At 38.7% G+C, this 21,489-nt stretch overlaps 1 long non-coding RNA gene across 2 annotated transcripts in view; it reads right to left on the bottom strand.

Moving 5' to 3' along the window:
- LOC126652000 (uncharacterized) overlaps window positions 1-21,032 on the bottom strand; it is a 72,110-nt gene extending 51,078 nt beyond the window's left edge. For both annotated transcript variants that reach the window (XR_007631849.1, XR_007631848.1), the window contains exon 1: window positions 20,736-21,032. This is a non-coding gene — a long non-coding RNA (uncharacterized LOC126652000). The remainder of the gene's footprint in view (window positions 1-20,735) is intronic.
- Between the last annotated feature and the right edge of the window lie 457 nt (window positions 21,033-21,489).

Genomic DNA, 21,489 nt, shown 5'->3' with positions numbered 1-21,489 from the left:
TTAGAAACGGATTATCAAGGAACTGATTTGGGATTGTGCTTTGAAATTGCCATGTACTTGCATTTTATTTCTTTGTTTTGGACATGAAAGCAGGTGAAGCTTAGTGGTTTTACCTGGATTTTATTCAGAGATCCTTTCTGAATCTAAAAGAAATGCAAAGATGCAGTTGCATAAGGTTTTGTGAGAATTTTTACACCATTGGAAATATGATATAACAAAACTGTTATGTAACATGTTATATTTTGTGGAATTTTCTGGTACTGCAAACTCATAGTTTCCCTAAAGTCAAGAATTTGTTAGTATTCAAATCACTTTGAAATAATTGCAATTTGCAATAAACCAAGACATATGCTTAGTTTTCCCTTGCTTCAGCAGAAATCTGCAATCTGTCCTTTTCCATCTGTAAAGGACAAAAGCACACTACAATGGAATTAAAAATACCACGTGCTACTGACAGAAATATGTCCATAAAATGTATTTATTCTGTCTACTTAAACATGAAAACAGCAAAAGACTGTCATTTATACATTTCTTTGATGATGCATGTCGTACATTAAGAACTTATAAACCACAGCATAGAGTAAGAGATTTCAGCCTTCAGTGGTTCATTAGTTGTTCTGTGTGTTTAGGATTCAGCGAGCATTTCCCTATCAGGATTCAGCAAGCATTTTCCCTATCTATGGTTCTAAAATAGATCCTTGGCTGCAGCTGGGATCCCCAGTGCTAAGGCAGGGTGGGATCAGGAATCTCTTGTGGATGCTTCTGGGCCCAGGTCTCAGTTTTGTCATTGACCTGACTTGTTAGCAAGTAAGGGTCTACTGGGAGTGTCTGAGACAGTCTCCTGCTGTACGTGCATTTGCATGGCATTGCCCAGCATGATGGGATTCTAGTTCACTTGGCTTTCTGAGTACTAGTAGATAATAGTATTGCACTAAGATAGGGTGATGCATTGATACGTAATACAGGCAAAGCTCTTGTCCAGGCTACATACCTAATGCTATTTATCTACCCCATGAGAGACTTAACAGCTAAACTTAAACAAAAGTTTCTAATCTTATTATTGACATTACACTCATTTCTTCTGAAATAACTTAAGCAAAGTACTTTGTAACTCTAGTTTCTGAAGCTTATATTTTTTATCTGTTTATGCATTCTTTCGCAAAAGTTAGTTGTTCACGATGAGTCATGTTCAGTGATTGGCATGATTAAATTAGCTTTTGCTCTATGACAGTTCTGATCAGTAGGTTTAATTAGTACCTGTGTTTATTGCAAAGATTTTCTTTGATGCTGTGTACCTACTCTCCCATGCAATTACAGTGGCATTAGTAATGAAGATGATCCTGGCAGGAACCACCCAGGAAAAAGCAGCATCGTGAGGCAACAGAACAACTAACTGACCTTTCTAGATTCCAGCTCAAATCAACAATTTCCTAAGGTGGTTAGCATCAGAAAATAGCCCCACTGCACCAAAGTTAATATCTCTTTGATGTTACACATCACTTGCCTGACTAGCTTTTAAGTAACAGTACCAGCAGCCATGATCACTGTTTTGTCTTTTTTTTTTTTAAATCTAAATTAGACACTTCTGATTTATATATTATAAATAGATGTGTTGCATTCCTGTCTGTTGCTATGCCAGAAAACAGAAAGATCACTACCTCATCAATAAAAATAGAAACAGCATAGCTGTTCAAATATCTCAACGACTATTGGTGGAACAGCCGTCATTGCAACAAAGGCACCGAAGTAAGTCTCAAGAGAACTTGAATAAGATGAAAAAGGTTTGTTTTATTAATCCTGACTGTTCTATTATAAAATGGCAATGTAGCTGATGGTAAAGCTGTATGAAAAAAGGAACATGCTAATGAGAAGAAAATATGTCTATCAATATCTGTAAGAAAAAGATTATTTTAAATAACAAGTGAAAAAAAAGAAAAAATAAATACAAAAGTAGCTCTCCAGAAAAAAAAATGGGTTTCTATCCTCAGGAGGATTAATAATTGACATGTAGCAGCTTCTGTGGCAGCCACTAAGCAGATGGATAGATATGGTTATTCCCTCCCATAAATTTACTAACGGAAAGTTCCCAGTATAAACATTAATGGAGTATAAATTGTTTTATGCTCTTGAGATTTTTAGTTCCATAAATATTTTTGGCAGCTTGGATAAGGGGATATAATTCCTTGGCCTTTAGTTAATTTCATACTTTTAAAGCATAGTTCTTACATTTCCCACACAGCAGTACACTGAAATCACAAACCTAACTGTTACCTCTTGTCTGAGAACACTGTTTGTGCTGTCTCACTTCTTCACTGAAGAAACACATCCTATGGAGATTTCCTGACTCTACTTGCCCATGCAGTGTAAGAGCAGGATTTCATATAATATCCTTGATTTGATGGAGCCTCAGCACTTGTATTAAATACATGCCTATATTTTTATAATGTTGACATTTTACATTTTGCCTTGCACATTAGATTTTTCTATTGTGGTCTACGCACAGGTAAATATTATTCTCCAGTTATTTCATAACACGTACTATTATTTCTATTATATTATATTTCAATTGAAAAATCTGTTCTAGGAGTACAGAACAAATTGTTTGTAGATTTCAGTCTGCTTTTGTGGAAACCCATACATTCAGGGGAAAATACAGAGTTTTGGCAAAATTCTGATCTCTTGAACATCCTCTTTCTCATATACGTATGTTGTTAACCAAAAAAAGATGGAAATATTCTCCACTTCATTAATTACAATTAATTTAGATAGTATTTGATTATTTGTAAAATTAATATGGATCCTACCAAATGTGATAAGTTTCCCCTCTCCAAAACAAAAAGTTGAACCATGTTCCAAAACTCTAGCTCAAACAGCCTGATAGAGAAATAAATAATCTATCCCTCTAGAAATAGAGGTCTTACAAAGCAGTCTATACTTTGGCTCCAAGTCTCAAGTGTATAAATACAAACCACAAGACTTTGATCTGTAATCTTACTGTTTTCCTCTTGACGGAAACAGAGATGATAAGAAACCACTCTCTGTTCTCTCAACCCTCCCGATACATCAATCCCTCTTTCCATGGTCAAGTTTTCTGAAATACTTCCTAAGCAGTGGATTATAAAGTTATAAAAAACCAAACATGGTGTGCAAGGGCAGAGTTGTACTCAGTTTCCCATAAGAGCACAAGATTACCTTTTTTCCTGGTGTTATCCATCTGGTCAAATATCTTGTGGAACTATAAGATGAGCAGGAAGGAGAGACACAGCTCTTGGGGCACACACAGCCTCCCAGTCTCTAGCAACTCATTTTGCAATAACCTCACATACTAGAGATGTCACCTGGACAAATACACATCTTTATTTTTTGCATTTGACAAAAAAATTAATTCCTTCAATCTCTCTTTGAAGCACAACTTCTGACTCATTGGATTACCCTTGTCTCTCTCTTCTGTATAATTTCTAATTTGCCCCACAGGAGGAGACATATTAAAATGTTTTCTAAACTATAGGGAGTTAACATGCAAATATATATAGGACTTTACCAAAATCACATGTGCAACGTTTTCTTTTGTTAAGTTTAATGCATTTTCTTCTGTTATATAGCTTAGAGTGTCAACAAAGTGTGAGTGTTCTGAAGATAGGAATTTTTAAGCTTATTGTCTAAACAAAAAAGAGGCTCAAATTAAGCTGAGAATAATTTATATGATTACAAATATGAGAATATCGATTAGAGCAAAATTTTTCTTCCCTCCTTCAATCTAAGAAAGCACGAGATTAATTCAGTGAGGGGCTATTACTCCGGTACCGATTCAACGGTTTCTTTCCCCTTACTTTCACTCTTCAGCCCAGTGTTCTCAAAACATACACTGGTGAGAAAAGTTCATACCCTGGAAGTTCAGTGTTTCATGTTTGGCCAAAGCAAAGTTAGGCTATTAAAGTAAAATGTCAAGATAATTTGCTTTTTAATGATCTAACATAATTGGACGCAGGGCTTCAGATATGAACTAACTTCAAAGCTGGTAGGAAAAGTAATCTCAGCACAAAGGTGCTGTTGACACATTTTTACTTTCAAATTCTTCTTTCAAATACTTTTCATGAATGCAATAATGATGATTTGAGAGTTTGTAGGGATTTGCTGTAATTACTCATTAAAAAAGCATGGACATAATGGCTAATCTGTGACCATTGCAAAGTCAGGTTGGCCTCCAGTAACGGGTAACTATATTGCAAAACTAGGAAAATATGGGAAAACCAATATTCAGTTTCAATTCTGTGCATTTTCACTGTTTCCAATTTTTCGTACTGTTGTTGCAGTAAACTAGTAATTTATGTACATGGTTCTTGGCTTCTATTGAGGTGAATGAGTACCTGAGAGAGAGGTTTTGTTGTTGGCAGTCAAGTAATCCTTCTTAATAGATTTTGGTTTTTTTTGAGTGTCAATCAGATCCTGAACTCATGACAGATTCAACCACATTTGTTTGTTTGTCTGTTTATTTCTTTATAAATATTGGTCTGGGTTTAGTTTTGTTTGGTTTGGTTCTTTCTACTCAAGAAGTAAAAAAAAATTGGAATAATAAAATCAGACACCTTTGAAGCAAGGAATTCTTCCTTTCCTCCACATTTTTTCACTCTTTTAATAAGCTTTTATTGGTTTTACATAACTATATATCAATCTGTGACTCCGAGGATAAAGCTCGATTTGTTGGCTCAGATAAAAATATTTTATTATTTTCTTCATTGTTGCTTAGTCCTGGTTTGGACTTCCACTTAGACCTTCCAGTCTACTTCTGGCAATAATGTACAGAACAGGTGGCATTTTCTCACATTAGTGGCTGGATGGGAAAACTGTCAGCCCTTATTTTTTTGGCAATTTTTTAGGGGGAAAAAAAGGTACTACTAAAACCCCTTTTATGCAGTCCCCAGTCAGTCTTCTTTCTGCTGTAGGTTCCTTTTCAGGAGGAAAATTTTATTTCTCTGATTTTCCTCTTAACAAGGGCATTGTTTGTGATCTAGTAACAGATCTAACTATCCACTCTATTACCTTTCCCATGGGTAAAATTCTTGCGGATTGATAATCCCTTTAATTTCCTGTTTTTTTAATGAATGGATTTTATATAACTGTTCATTAGTGTAATCGTTGTTGATTTTTATTTTTCACTTCATTATTTCTCCAACAAAACTTTTGCCACTGTTACTTTCTTAGCAAAACAGAGTAAATTAATCTCAGCATCTGGGAAAACTCTTTGTAGGTGAGCATAAATAAGGTGTAAGACACTCATGTTACAAATCTTGATTATGCTCACCTGAAAACTGAGCTCAGAATGCCTGAGGATACATTTAGGGGGTATTTAACTGACATTTAGAGACATCAGGCTCTTTAATCTCTACAAGATACCTCTTTGGCAAGACACTCTGTTCATGCTATTAGTGTTCCCTGAGTCCTAATTTGATAGAAACAGACTGAGAGCAGGAGAGCTCTGTTGTGCCACTAACAAGTTTGAGCTTAAATGAGAGCTGAAATAGCAGTCCTGAATTAGTCCAATGCTAATAACCTCGGTTGTTCATTCATTTCTAATTGATAGTCTTAGAAATGGCTCCTCTTAGTTTGAGCATCAAGCAAGTACCATAAAGAAGCACTCTGTGTCCCTAAAGGCTTGTTACAATTTTCCCACTTGTTTTTAATTTACATATCAGTCACAGAGACACTGGTGCTGATCTCCTGAGCAACTTCTATGCAACTTCAGAAGAGGAAATAGGGCTGGAATAAAGGCAGACACTTCAAAGCCTGAATGCGAATAGCTGGCAGACCAATAAGATGAGGATGTATAATAATCACTTTATGTTAAGAGGTGCTTAAACTTCTGTGACACATTTATTGTGCAGTTTGAAATCCTGGCATGAACCTCGCATGGAGATGTTAAACCAGCAGCAGAAGCTCTATTAGAAGTTGTGGCTGTTTACTCTTTGTCAATAAAGGCCAGTCACAAACACCATGAATTTCATATTATTGCTCTTTCTAATCTGTAGTAGGGGATTTAAGAGTTTATAAATGAAACCAATCTAGTGAGGCTATTACAATAGAAAGCAGCAATATTTTCCTCTTTATTTCTATATTTTCTCTATTTTTCTCTCTATTTTCTGTTTCCACTGAGTTGTTTGCTTATTATTTATTCTGTGTCAGTGCCATTTACACAATGCTATGCTGTATCTTTATTTGGATATCACACAGCATCTGATCCCAGGCCCAACTACAAAAAGCTACAATTATTTAAAGCAAAGCTAACATTTACCAGAATAAGATTGGTATTAAAAATTTGAATCTATTCCGGTCTAAAATTTCCATAGGCACTTTGTTAATCAGGATATTCATCAAAATTGGATGGTTAATTTCAAAGAACTTCCAGCTATTGTAAGGGTATGGTTAACCCTATTCTTGGTGATCACTAAGTAGAGCTATAACATTTTAACTTTGAAGCCGAGTATCAAATAGAAGACTATCACAAAGGCAAGAAACAGAAGAAACACTTGCCTTATGTAAACTTTACAGGATGTCATTATTATGGGTTTCTTCTCTGTAAGACCACAGTGACAAAGAAGGGCAACAATGAAATTTTTAAAGATTTAAATACTGGAATAATCATCTTTGCCCATAGACTTCTACAGGTGCAGAGGGAAGTGTATTGGTTGCTTGGACCCTGAGAGAAGTGAAGTGTATTGTAGTGCTGGGACAGAATTTGATTATGTACTCCTTGATCTCTGTGGTGAGCACTTACACAGGGTACACAGAGCACTTCAAAGGGCTGTGTGCAGGAGAGAAAACCCTCCCCACCAGGAGGAAGGTTGGAGCAGTCAGTGGAGCTCACCTGAGCACAAGACTGACAATCCCAAGGCCCTTGGGTAGGAAAGACTGCCAGGGTGATGAGGAGGGACTAGGGAGGTACTACATGAGGACTGTAGGGGCTGTGATGAGGATGGAGCAGAGTGCTTGGGGTGGAGAGGAGGAATGGGTTTGAGTAGATGGAAAGAGATCACTAATGACCTCAGAGGTGTGTGTGCTACTGGAAGGGGTCAGTGGAGATTTCAGCTCCTTTGAGAAAGAGAATGACAGTAAGTAAGGGGCAGTGAAGTTTGAAGAGCTCTGAGTGGATGAAAGCAAGTTATCAGAGAACTGTGGAAGCCTGGCAGGGCAGGCAGATCTCATTCCCACTTTTTTATCCCCTCCTCACCCATGTATTCCACTGTATATCTTTTTTTGGGATCCCTGTCTGCTTTCCCTCTTCCCTAGACTCAGAAGCCATACTCCTTACTCACACCCATCCCAGCACCTGGCCGCAGGCAGCTACCCTTCAGTCCTGTAAAACACAAAGGTTCCACTGCTTCCCTGCATCTGGGCCCTCCTTGATCTGCTACACCTTCTGGCTTGGAGGAAAGGGATGGAGCAGGGATGGTCTGCTGGATGGAGACTAGAGAGTGAGGTCTTTCTGCTGCTGTCATTCCCAAAGACTAGGTGCAGTAGTGACATCTATTTCTGCTGGGACATCTATTTCTGCTGCCTCAGTCTTTGGTCTCTGCTTTAGCAGCAACATCCAGAGAACACAAGAGTTTCACAAGCAGGAGGTGGGGATTGGCACGGGCAAAGTGTAGTCTGTTGGCCACTGAATCTAACCATTAACCAGTAATGATCCATTTCAACAGAAATCAGTGATCAGTGGGAGTGCATTACTTACATGGGGTAAGCGTAAGAATGGCAATGCAAAAACCTGTCAATCCTAAATTATTTTTCTCTGTATGATGCTTGCGCTTACTTGGTTGACCATAGTTAACAATGCTTGGGTATCTCCTACAATTTTATTTTATGTGTGGGAATGCCCAACCCAAAGAGTCTTTCTGATGTTACTAAACTCCATTTTTCTGCTTCGTGCTAAAATCTCTCTACTGAAGCAAGGTAATTTCTGGCTGTGGAAAAGCTTCACACCAGCATGGTTCAAAGGACTTATTGTGGCCCAGATTAGAAAGGCATTCAGTTGCTTACAGATGGAAACTGGCACATAAGACATCAAAGCCCCTAGCTCCCACTGATTCACTGATACATTTTTAAATACCTTCAGATCAAAAAGGCTAAATCCACCAAGGAACCTAGATCCTACTTGGAAATTAGGATGTGTACTTTCAAAATTAAATTGCTATTAGAAATTTCAGAAATTCAGAGTAACTGCTTTGTTATTCCCAAGGTGCTTAAATTCTGCTGATTTGCATCCATAACAGCCCCTCTGTGCCTCTTGCTGTCTGGCATTTACAAAATTCTGGGTATGCCAAGGAGATCCAGATGTATTCACAAACTAAATACCCAAAACACCTCCTAGACTAGTCATTCTCAGACCACACATTACTCAGGCAAAAGAGAAGGGGATGTGCACCTTCCACAACAGCACACCTCTGAGGTGACCTAATCCCCTTTGGCACATAAGACCTTCCCCTGCAGAACTGGAACAGATGCTGCAGCTGCATTCCTCTTCACTCAAATGAATACACAAACAATGTGTTCCAGTCTGTGGTGCTCTTGGGCTCAGTGGTGATGATGGGAAATTGACTGTCCCTCACTGCAATTTCTTTCTGATTTTTGGTTGACTTGGGGCCTCCTAGGATTTTCTTCTAGGTGCACAGTGTGGTTCCTACAGGTCACTGCACTGTTTAAAGGTTAGGCTTTGTCATGCATATTACTGAATTTTCCAAATTCTCTCCAGGCATTTTCCCAAATGGCCAATTTTAGCACTTTGGCTGCCTGAACTCCCAGGTGACTTCTTCCAAGTTCACTAAACCTGTGTGTGCCTGGCCCTCTCCCGATTACTAGGGTTATCTGTCTGTGCTGACACAGTGACAGTGGAAGCCACTCACTTATTTCACCTGACCCTTTCCAAAGAGTGAGACATGCAGTATGGGAAACAGTGCTTTGCAGCAACCCTCAGCATCCTGTGGGTGTGGGATTTGGGGCTTCCTCCTCAGTACCTGTGGGGTTTGTCTACAACACGTGAGAACTGATATACATTTTAACCACTGCAGCTATGTCCAGCAGGGATGATAAGTCGAGGTGTTCTGCTCCCTATGCTCATAGCCCAGCTGATCAATAATGTGAGCTGAAATCAATGTGTCAGGTCATGAGCAGTGCACATGACGTGCCAGCCGTTCAATTGTCTCGGCTGTGGGAGCAATAACCTCTGGCAGAGAGAAAGGATGGGCAGCTGGGGATGATAACCTTCCAAATTGCTCTAACATATGCTTGGAAAGCCTATAAATCTGAATCCCTGAATACAAATTCTCTGCCATGAAGAGTAACTGCAAGTGCGTAACAGAGGGGTTTTTTCCTGTATTGCAGATGCCAAAGGCAAATAGATCACAAGAGGGACAATCGAGCCTTTTGACCTGCGGCTCAATGCAGTATGCTTGGAAAGAAACTGACAGTGGTCACTGTTAGGACTACTGAATGTGATAACAATTTAGAGATCGTAATGCTCTCTGCAGGCAGCCATTCAGTGTCATGTGCCATGGGCCAAGAGACACGTATTTCCTTCAAGTCAACCAACCCACAGCTCTTTCTCTCATCTTCGCTCTTTTGAGTAAGAGCAACTGAACTCTGGCTCTGTAGTCAGGTGAATGGCTTTTTTGTTGCTCTGGCCAAGACAGAGGCCTGATTTCTGTCTAGATGGGGAATTCTGCTCTGGAAATATTTTCAGAATGTACTTTAATTGAGGGATGGAGTAATCCAACTTCATTTTGACCTCACAAAGTCTGAGTTTTCGTATCTATTAGACATTTTTTGTTCTCTGCATCTGATGCGTATACAGATGTACCTGTATTTATAAAAATGAATTGTGATGCCCTGACCTTATATCCCTTGAAGCAGTTTAACATCTCTTACTCAGATGTAGTGGTCTTCTAAAAACAGTGATCAGTGACACTTTAAGCCCTACAATAAAAGGATTAAAGTGTGCAGGATCCCAATTTTAATTTCATTTCGGATAAGACCCAAAGAAACTGTTCTTTAACGGGCTCCACACAATCTCCAACAATATCAAGATTTTTATTTTAGGGCCAGTTCAATAAATCAGAAATATCAATGTTTCAAAGTTTGCTTCATAGCTGTAAAATGTTAAAAAAAGTGTGGATTTAAATAGTAAGTTGATAAAACATACTTCTTTATAAAATAAAGAATAAGAAAGTAAAGGTGTTATTCAAGCAATAAGTCTATTACTTTCCAGCTCCTTGACACTTTTCATATCCAAGTGCCCACAGAATAAACACACACTATTTTTTTGTATTTAACAACCTCTTTCAGCTACGTGTTTAGGAAATTTGGGTTCATTTATGTTGTTTCCATTTCATTTTATTTATAATTAATTCTATTGTCAGACAAATGTCACTCTTGCTTTCCCTTGTCATTACTTGTTCCCTTTGGAGTTTTATGACAACTTTGTACTATCTTGTTTTTGAAAGGCCCCACTTTTTCCTGACTATATAAAGCATTTTTGTGATGAAAGACCTGATAAATTAATTGTAAGACAAAGTTAAATCAGTGGGAATCCACTCTGATTGTAGACTACTACAATGTTACTCTTAACAGTTATGATTTATTTGATTTTGGTTTCTCTTGTGCAAAAATCAACTAAGCTATTTTCATGCTTCTGAGAGTAATTTTGATCTTGACTTACTCTTGTCAGACACCATGAAGTGCAATAAACACTTCTGATATGTTGCCCAGTCTGGTGGAATTGTTTCTGTCTCTACTTTTATAGATGTTGATCACCTCCATATAACAAAGAGCAAAATAACCCCATTTATGAAAGGTATAAAAATGGCCTTGTTGAGTCCATAAGGGCAAGCCAAACCTCCAATAAATGTAATGTTTCCCAAAGGCTAGAAGGAAAAGCACAAGCACAAATAGGAAAGATTGTATTCCACATATCTCACTGCTGGTAGCTACAAGAATGAGTCTGAGCCTATTTCAAACGTCCATGTTCATAGACATTTCTTGAGGAGGGATGAGATGCCTGGGGCAAGTCTGTTACTGTAAATGAAGAGAAACTCTGCTACCAGTATTTACCTCAGTATATGTCTCCTTTAGTAGCCATCATCATTGCTGAAACAAACTACAATTACTATTGTCTTCAATGGGAAACACTGCAGCTGGGAGGATGACCCATTTGGGAAGGGTTGTAGAACAGGGGGTAAGGTGTTATCTCTAAGGTGTGCCTTACAAATGCTCAGCATTCAAGAATAAAGTAGACTTCACCTCCACTGATAACCTGAGGGGCAGTCAGGAGTCCTTCTTCAGAAGAGGACTAGTGCACTGCATGGCAGTCTGTTGAATATTTATTTCCCAACTGAAGGCATCCTGAAGGAAGAATCTGGGAAACAGCTCAACTGAATGGTTAACGCTTCTCAAACTGCAGAAAGGAGAACTCCTGCCCAGAAGCAGCTGAGAGTAGCAGCAGCTGATTGGCAGCTTTCCTGGTGTATTGGATAGGGGTCATTCCACGCTTATTTTTTCAAGGTAAATAACTTCTTTTGGAGTCTTGTTCAGGTTGTAAACATAGAAGGGTCTTGAATCAGGACAGTACCTGAATATAAAAGATTAAAGAAATTCTTAGTCAGGACAGTGCTTTCCTATGTTCTAAGCAGCACACCTGGCAGGTCTATTTTCTTTAACTGGATTAAGGCTATGATGCACAGTACTGCCAATCCCATCTTCAAAATTCATGTAATTGGAAAAACATCAGAGTTGTTTAAAAGTCACAAGATTGTAAATCTTTCATTTTTTATTTACTTGCTATTTCATTCTTTAGGCTACATTTCTGAAGCACCTTCAAACCTTTCCATGAAATCAGAAGGGCTCAAAATGTACTCAGAAATGAAGATTTCTTTGCAGTTTCTTGCTGGTAGCATTTGGGACTTGAAGAGAAAGCATTAACAGTTGCGGCACTTGCAATAACTTTACAAGAATTGGCAGAGTTGCCTCTGCCTCTGTCTAAATTTCAACTTCCATGTTTCAAAATTTTCAGCCTAAAAGCAAAAATAACTAGAAAAAAAGGACATAACCATTTCACATATGTGGGTGTGTACAACCTATGTCATAGGGTTTTCTTCTGAACACTCTCAGCAACCACAGCTGTCTTGGCTAATGGTTCTTTTTTAACAGAACTATTTATTACCCTCCCCCCATCTGCAAAAACAATTTTAGATGTATCTTTTCTTTCTTCTTCCAAGATACATAGAGTATCTCACCCTATGAGGGAAGCAGATCAGCTAAAAAGAGACGAAACATGTTATATCTCATGTAAAAAACCCTACGCTATTTGACAAAACCCGAATATTTCTTTGGTCATCTAAAATTAAAGCAAGAATGACAAAAGACAGCTGCAGTAGAGGAGAAGATACAAAAAGAAATCAAAGAAGAGAACATGAGGTTGACTGTACAATGGATATATATTGACAGACTGAGAAAATTTGGGCTCAGGACTCACACAGAGAAAAAAGAAAGGAGAATCAAAGTGATTGTAAGGATAATACAGTTTTATCAATCTTTCCTTAGGATTCAAGCTGGGATTGGTGCTCTGGACTGCATCAAGGTTAGATAGGGAACAGAGAAATGTAAGAAACTCACTGATGTCCTGTTTGACTTACTGGGTCTATGAATAGGTGCATCCCAAGAGCCAGCCACCACCCTCACACAATGCGTAGTGTTGTCAAGGATTTAAAAGTATCTGCTCTTGACAGCTTCCTAAGGCACTCTGCCAGTATTGCTGGTGATATAAAAGCTGGAGAAAGCTCAGAAAGTGTATGAGGGGGAAATGTTCACCAATTGACTTCAGCAAGCTCACTCAGGTCCCTGCAATGATGGTTTCAGGGATGCTATGGCTACTGTCAGTCATACCTGAGAATCTGAAGGTTAGTGAGCCTCCAAAGGCAATTTCAGTACTGGATGTTATTTAATTTCCCCTCGGGGATACCAAAATGGGTATTTGTCAGTACAAATCCCCAAGGGGATTTGCGAGCAAAGAATGTGAGGGGTAAACATTTTGCCTTCTACAGCACTAGAGTTAAATAGTGGCTATTCTGCCTCTGGATTTGCTCCTGGACAGCTTAACTCTTCTCTCTCTCTCATGTTTCATGGCAATGCCATGATTTATTTGGAATGATGACAGAGGAAGATTTATGATTATATTTCCGGAACATCCAGTGCAGAAAAAACACTGAAAACAGATTGGAGGAGTTGAGCTGTGCATCTCAGCAGCCTTTAGTCAGTCCCTCTTGAAACTGAAAACAGACACAGAGAACAGCTGCAGTTGCTTCAGCTTGATTCACTGTGAGATGTAGGGAGTGCTGTGGGAGGGGAGTGAGGTGCTTACCCTGGTTTAAGAGAATACTGGCTTTCAAATTTTGATTCCTTATTTCGTGCTGGGCAGTGATCCCTCTGTGCTAGCAGTGGGAAATGTCAAGCAACTGAGATCAATCAGGCATGATCAGCATTATGATTTGATTTTTCTAGAGACAATGTGAGCAGTGTGTGATAGGAATTCATCAAACAAGAAAATAAAAAAAAGTTTATGCCTTGAGGGACAGTTCCTCAACAATCTCCAGCTCATCTGATCCCAGATTTCAACACTAACACATTCTAATATACCCTCTAGACACCCACTAAATTTCACAGTGTTTGAAATAAGCAGTGGATTTTTTAGCACATTTAAACAGAAACAATTTCCCATCCTTAATTACAGCAAAGGTTTTGTTTGTTTGTTTGTTTGTTTGTTTGTTTGTTTTTCCTTCCTGTTTTTGGTTACAAAAGACCAAGTTAAGGCTGATCCAACTGAAAATTAAACTTAAGAGCTGTAAGATAATAACTTATTTTGGTTCTTACTATTGCTGTTATATATAGGGACATACAGAATGTAAATTATATGCAGAACAAATTGTCATCCATTAATTCAAATACCAGATAAATAGTCTATGAGATTTCCCCCCACACACACACACCCCCATTACTTACTTGCTCTTCTACTCTCCAGGGGGGAAAACAAATATAAAAAAAATTAAAAAATAGACCCCCTGATTTCAACCTTTTACTCAAATATAGTACATTTCTAGGGGATGTGATTTGCCTTTCTTTCTCTCAGCATTATGACACAGCAAATGGACATCAAAACTGCAACTGATAATTGTCTCAAGAGGTTGTGATACCTGATGAAAACAAGTAAGTAGTAATAAGCATGCCTTGGAACACTTAACAATATATCAAAGAAATATCTTTTCAGCATTTTCTGCAACACAAAATCACCCTCTGATGAGGGAGGGTGGAGAGCTCTTCCACATTTTTAGCCTCTTCTCTGAGCTGGTAGAAAGAATGACAAGAAATAGGGAGCAGTGAAGAAGCACTCTGCTTCTGCGGGATATTTAGAACATGGTGGACAAGGAAAGATAAAAAGGTGCAGCAGAAAATGTTGAGTAAGGAGAAGGCAGAGAAGGTTTGATACTTATGGAATCTTAAAGGTGAGAGGGAATCTCTGCCAAAAGGGACTATTTGGCAGAGGGGATTATACAGTCTCCAGGACTTTTGTCCTTTCATTATTTAGTGCCAGCTTAATACCTTTATTTGAGTAACTCTTCATTCCTGAGAAAAAGTACTTGCTCACCATGCAAACATGCAAAACTCAACATTCACATCATCAGGAAACCTGGTAACAATATTCAACTGTATAAACCCAACTCTGATCCAGAAATTTTAATGACTGTAGCAGAACAAAGCCCTAAAAATAAGTTCATTAAAATAATGATTTTTGCGACTGCCTAATGCATTCTCTTAAATCAACATATTTCTTATTTGACTGAATTTCAGTAATTTTTGAGTTCTATAGATTTATACAAAAGATCCATAACTATTTAACATTGTTCACCTTCTTTCATTTTTGCAAAACCCCATATTTTCCTTAACTCTACTGAAAAAACTGGCATGGTCAAAACTACAAAAAAAAAAAAAAAAAAAAAAAAAAAAAAAAAAAAAAAAACCCTGCCGTTGATAATTACCACACAGTTCTTCCATCTGACAAATTCTGCACCATTGACTGCCTACTGAGATGCAATCAAAATTAAATGGGTGGAAATAACTCTGAAGTGGCAGCTTTAAGCTCTAGCAAAGGAGCACAAAGCCTTATTTTCATGACAGCATAGAAAATTGCCTTCTGGGTCAAACTAATAATCCATTTCACCTCCAGCAGTGGCAATGGGAAATGTTGTTTGGGGACAACTCATGATCCTGCCTCTCTGCAGTTCACCCCCTTTATATCCCTCCACTACCTGCCACCACACCAAGGATGCCAGCAAGTATGTTCCTACCTCTTCATTTTAGTGTCTCTTTATGGATTTGCTGCTGTGGAATTTTTCTGCTTTCTCCTTTTTTTAACTTGATGGTACTGCGGACCTCCACAGCTTCCTGTGACAGCAGATTTCAGAAGGTAGAGCAGGTAGTGGTACTAAAAAAAGGACTTTCTTTTGCAGGTTTTTAACTAATGTCCAACACTTTCAGTGAGTGCCCATAAGACACGACAGGACTTGGGAAACTTCTGTATTTTCTTTACACACTGCTTCCATGATTTTATAAACCTTACCCATACCCCACTTAGCCTGGGGGAGGAATAACATCATAAAAAGTCCCAGCCTTCTCTGATTCCCTGTAATTCAGCTACTCCATCCTTTAATCATCTTAGTTGCTTTTCTCTTCATTATCTCTAATTTCCCTATGTCCCTCTTAAAACATGTAAATCGGATTGTACACAGTGTTAAAGATGTGGATGCACCAAGGTTTTTATATTTCCTGGTTTGCTCTTACTATCCTTTTTGAGAACATCCAAAAACTTTTTGGCATTTTTGGCTGCTGTTGCATGTCAAGCAGTTAAGTTCGGAGACCTGCAGGTCTCTCCTGAGCTTCAGCTGCCAGTTTTCAGTTCAACACTGTGTAAACATGGCTTAGATTATTCTCCCTAGATGCACCATCTACACAAGAACTCATCACTTTTTACTGCACTCACTCAGCTGTGTATCATCTCTCTAGAGCTCATTACCATGTATATGTCATTTGACTCTCTGCAGGAGTTCAGTATCATCTGTGAACTGAGATGTACACCTGTATCCCTTCCTTCTGCAGGTTATTGATGAAGATCTTAAATAAAACGAACTCCCTACAATATTGCTACCGCTTACTCTTCTTTATCCTGAAAAGTGACAAAGAATTCCTTTGCTCCCTACTCAGCAGCTTTCAAATTGTATAAGCATCAGTCCCATGGCAACTTCATTTCTTTAGTAGTGTTCTGCTAGGCATCTTATCATGGGTTTGTTGAAAATCCAAACAAAATATATCTTTGACATATAGATAACTTGTAGAACTTCAGAAAGCTAGTGAAGCAGGATTTCCCTTTGCAGGATTTCCCTTTACAGGATTTATACAGTGCAGTGAAGGCCACCACTGGTATAGAGAAATGGTATTAAATCCTGCACTAATCCAAGTGTTGGCTGCCAGAAGCTGTTTCTGAGCAGTGAAAAGATGAGAGGGATGGCTTCTTTCTATATTGACTTGATCCTTTGAATGTCTACCTAGGGCTGAAAAGCTTAGACCAAAACAACCCGAGGGAAGAGATGCTACAAAATTTGCAATAAACCAAAACAGATCTGCTTTGGATAGACCAAAACAAAGTCCAGTGCCTGTAGAAACCTTCTCAGTGTGGACACTTTCTCCCCTACAGGCTCCAGGCTAGTTAGTTAGTAAGGAGCTCCAATTTTAAACAATAGTGACAAGATCAATGTCAGAGTTTCCAAAACAGAAGGTAAATTTGGAGTGGATAACTCTGATAGGGTGGATGTCCTCTGACCCTAAATATCTGAAAAGCAGAAGACATAAAGGCTTTCCCTGCAGAGCTTCTGGACTGGCCCCTCTGGAGCTATTTCTGCAATCCCAGATCCTCATATGTTTAGTTTCACTGGTTTCTTTTTGACTGGTTTTCTACAGAAGAAGATGCCATTCTTGAAAAGCAGACAGCAATGCAGCTGCAGGTTGTCATCAGCCACAAAGGTGAGTCTGGGATCTTGACACTTTTCCCCCAGACTGAGTACCTGTTTTAAGCTGTGGGCCTTGCAGTGAAGTACTGCTTAACACCAAAGTCAAGACCTCTTTCCTTAAAACAAAGGTGGGTAGCAGAAACCAAGCCCTGATTTTAAATCGGCCTTTCTTACATCACCATCCCAATACCTTTTGAACTATAACACATGTATATGGCATAAACTTTCGGGTAAAAAATGTGGATTAGATCTGGAATTGATTAATAATTCACCAGTGTAGCACTGGCAGATTCCTTTGTACTAAATCAGAAGTTTCTGGGCTAAGCCCCCCTAGGATTATTAAAATAGCAAAAAGGTAAAGTCTGCTATATATTCACAAAAGCCTAATTTTAAAGTTTGAAATTCTTTTTCTCCCCTTCATTTAGCTTGGTATTATTTATTAATTTATGATACATTAAAGTTTTACTAACATGAACCCTATTCAGTATATATAGATGTCTTCCACAGAAAGGCAGATTATTGTTCTATCTGTATTTATAAACTGACAATTAAATTTGATATGGGAATTTTTTTAAAATAATGTTTCATATTAGTTCACTTATACCTGGAATCATACTTATAAATGTGTGATGTAGCATTAGTGCCCTGTTCTACTGAGCTTTCCAGAAAAAAGAGAACTGTCATCTATATTAATTTTCTTAATTAGGAATGTTTTTTCTATTATCTGCGTAAAAGTTCACACAGAAACGTAACCAAAAAGGGACTATTTCTCACTAGCAGCTATTAGTAGTTTATTACAATATTGCAATAGTAAAACTATCGTAGATTTCCTTAAGAGTCAAACTAAATTGTACACCTCCAAATAAAGATGGTACTGGAGATGCATGCATTTGCTGCATTTGGTAATAAGGTGTGAGGTGATGGCTTGTGGATTCTGTGAGCCACTGTTGTAGCAAGAGATTAAAACCTTACTTTACCTGAAGAGAAGTTTGAGTGTGGTGAAGCTCTTCTGTGCTCAAGCTCATGAATTTACTGCCTTGTGCTGCAAAGTATCTCTGCAAAAGAGTATTTGATACTCAGGTTTCTTTACAAAAAAAAAAAAATGTTTTCACTGCAATAAAAGTAAGGAGGGGATATATAAGGATATGTTTAAGCTCGGCAAATTCCAGGTTTCCACAAGCAACAGATTCCAGGTTGGTAGCTCCTGAAGGCAGCCTAGACCAACTGCCTTCATTAGCTAGAAGTCCTGTTCTGCTCTGTTCAAACCTCTGATTTCAGTGGGAACAGAGTAAAACCTTTCACTCACATGTTCTTCTAAGGAGCTGAGGTTTGCTTAGCAGCCTTTGGCATTTCAAGGAGTGAACTGTAGGCTTTATGCCTCCTGGCAGAAGGTACTCATACAACTCCAAAAGAGCAAATAAATGGTTTCCAAGGGAGACTCAAGTTGTTTTACACTGATGATTTTTATATCATTTTAGAGTATACGACCTCAGGCTGGCCTGAAAATATGGCACAGAAGTTCCCAACAGCATCTCCTACTTATTCTTGGACTTCTGCAGAGTTAAGGCAGATTCATGCTTATTTTTAACCCAGAAATACCTTTTCAGGGGGCTATGTTTTGCCTGCTTCATAGTTTGAATTTTATTTTTAAAATCTGAGAGAATGAGATGAGCTATTGAAGTAAATCTGTTCTGGGGAAAAACATACAGAACACACAAAAATTACTGTTTGGGGTTTTTTGACACAGGGATGTCTGTTCTCTTCAGCTGCTGGTCAGAAATAATACTTACCCAAGAAACTATCAGGTGCAAACCTCTGCCAGAGTACAAATAATTTTAAATTGTGAGGTTAGGATTTTCGGTGGTGGCTGAGAAGACAGATACAGAATTTCTTTTAGGTTTAAGGGAAAGGTTTCCAGAAACCTGAGGTGTAACACTCATGCTAATACTTAGATGCATAGTATAAGATAAAATGTTAAGGACCGTTTGGAGAAAAAATTGTGTTATTTTGTTCAATGCTTCTGCCTTTTGTCTCTGACAAGGCAAATCAATTAAACCACTGACCTTTCTTAGGTATGGTAGAAAATGTGGTAGAAAATCCAACAAAAACTACACAAGGACTTATCAATTCCTTTAATGATATTCACTACTTTCCCACTATGTAGGGCAGATATATTTGCACTATAAAGAACAGAATTGTAATGTTAAAAACATGCAAAACTACATGGCAATTAATCTTTGCTGAGGAGGGAAATGGGGTGGTAAAGAAGCAATGTGCTAAATTTTGCTTTCAAACGTGAGGCAAAAGTAAAGACTCAGATAAAAAAGATCTCTGTTCTTCCACACACAGACATTAACCGCATTTTCCTCTTTTTTGGTGGTGAATAAAATTTTCTATTAGAAGAGAGAAGAGTGCATCTGATATTCCCAGGAGGAGAAGTTAACAGCAGAAACAGGTACATACAGAACCTTGTTGGTGAGATGATATTGGTAGGAAGGTGCTAGGGATTAAAGAAGACAGGAATGGATGGCAGTGTCCCATGTCCTGACTTGCAGGAATCAATGCTGGAAGAAAGCTAGAATCACAGGGAAGGCTTCACAATAAAGAGGGAGGGTGAAGGGTTGAGAGTTACAAACTAGATCTTTTCTACATAACAGAAAAGCCAAGGTAAGACAGTATGTATGGAGGTACACAGAACAGTGTGGTCTCTAGTCACTCTACAAAACTCTGTTGCAGAATCTATGGAGGAATCTGCTTTTTCTGAATCTCCTCACTGGAACCCATTAATAGGAAGATATGCTATTAATTTCATATAATGGCAGATCCATCCAAACCTGCCATCATCTACACTGTTAAGTAAGAATTAGGGTGCTGTGTGAATGTGTAAGATTGACAATACAACAAAAAATTTTATGGATATTAATATGTGTTTACAGATGAAAACCACCATTTCCACCCCCCTTTTTGGCAATTTTGGTCTTGCCATTTGATATTTTGGCCTGGGATACAGAAAACAGGAGAAAGGAGGTCTATACCAGGAACTTCTCTGGGAGAGCTACTTTGGCCAGTTTCTGCATACACATCAGCTCCCCAAGTCTTTGTGAACAACAAGAAGAATATCACACAGACATTCTGTAAGGACAAATTTGATACAATCTGCAAAGCATTAAGGCCCCAACCCTGTATAAATTGTGTACCTGGAATCAGTTGACACTGGGTGTTTAAATGTCACTGAGAGTCTGGGAAACAACTACTCATATACTGGATTCCAGTCCAGAAGCTGGTGGTGAGAAAATTTACTCACACATCCTCATGATACCATTAGTGACACGTGGAATTACTTTCACTCAAGTTTAGGTACCCACAGTGTACAAAGAATTAGCTGCTGAGGTTCCCACTATTGTTCGAGAAGGTCTTGTAAACAGTTGATGGTGTTTAGTTGATGAAATTCATCCAACCAAACATAACTATTTGTTTTAAGAGGGGATGAAGCAAGTTTTAAACCCCACTGGTTAGACTGAGTAGCTCTCTCCTAGTAGGATAACTAGCTCGAGTGCAAACACCTCCACCATAGACAGCCACACAAAGCCTCTTGAGATGTTTTTACATTTCTGTGGGGGATCATATATCTCTTACCATTCCCCAGGACCCTGGAATGATCATTCTGCAGCTTGCAGGGCAGGGAGGTGACACTGAAGAGCAGATGAATCTTCCCAGCTCCAACCTGTGAAAACAGCACTGCAGAAAGAGCTTCTTGCTGAGAGAAGGCTGTGGCAGTCAAATGTGCTGGGTGAAGGGAATAGATCTTCAGGGAATGGTTTCAAAATTTCACTGGAGCACGAAGGAGGCTTTCAGCTGATCTGGAAAAGTGGGAGCTGACACATTCCTCTGTGCCGAGCTGGCAGGTATGGATAAGCTGTGTGCACAGATGGTGCTCTGGCTGCTGGTCTCCTAGCTGTGTGCAATCACAGAACAGTTAGCCTTCCAAACATGCCAAACCCCTACCCACTTTTTTCCCAAGCCTATTCCCATCCCCTCTCCTCCATCCTAAAATACCCCAAGCAATTAAAATGCCATCACTCTCTGCAAAATGTGGGTGTGAATCACAGGCAATTAACAAAGGAAAACCAAGAGTGCATTTAGAAAACTGCCAGTTCAGTTCTGAGTAGGAGGCAGACTCTTTGCAGTCAGAGCACTTTTCCAACGTTGAAAAGCTAGGCTGACAAGCTTAGCTTGTTCACAAACAGTGCCATCAGTCAAAAATGAGACACTGAAGTTTCACTGTACTAATAGATGTGACACCTGTAATGGAAAGTATCCTGTTGGTGTATCAGCAAGGAAGAAGATGAAGCAGTTGAAACTCCTCAACATTTCTGTATACTGGTTTTAG

This window comes from Myiozetetes cayanensis, unplaced genomic scaffold (assembly GCF_022539395.1).
Source record: "Myiozetetes cayanensis isolate MyiCay16 unplaced genomic scaffold, myiCay2020 scf7, whole genome shotgun sequence".
Taxonomy (NCBI): domain Eukaryota; kingdom Metazoa; phylum Chordata; class Aves; order Passeriformes; family Tyrannidae; genus Myiozetetes; species Myiozetetes cayanensis.
Note: the sequence above shows the minus strand (reverse complement) of the source record. Positions and strands in the feature narration are given on the sequence as shown.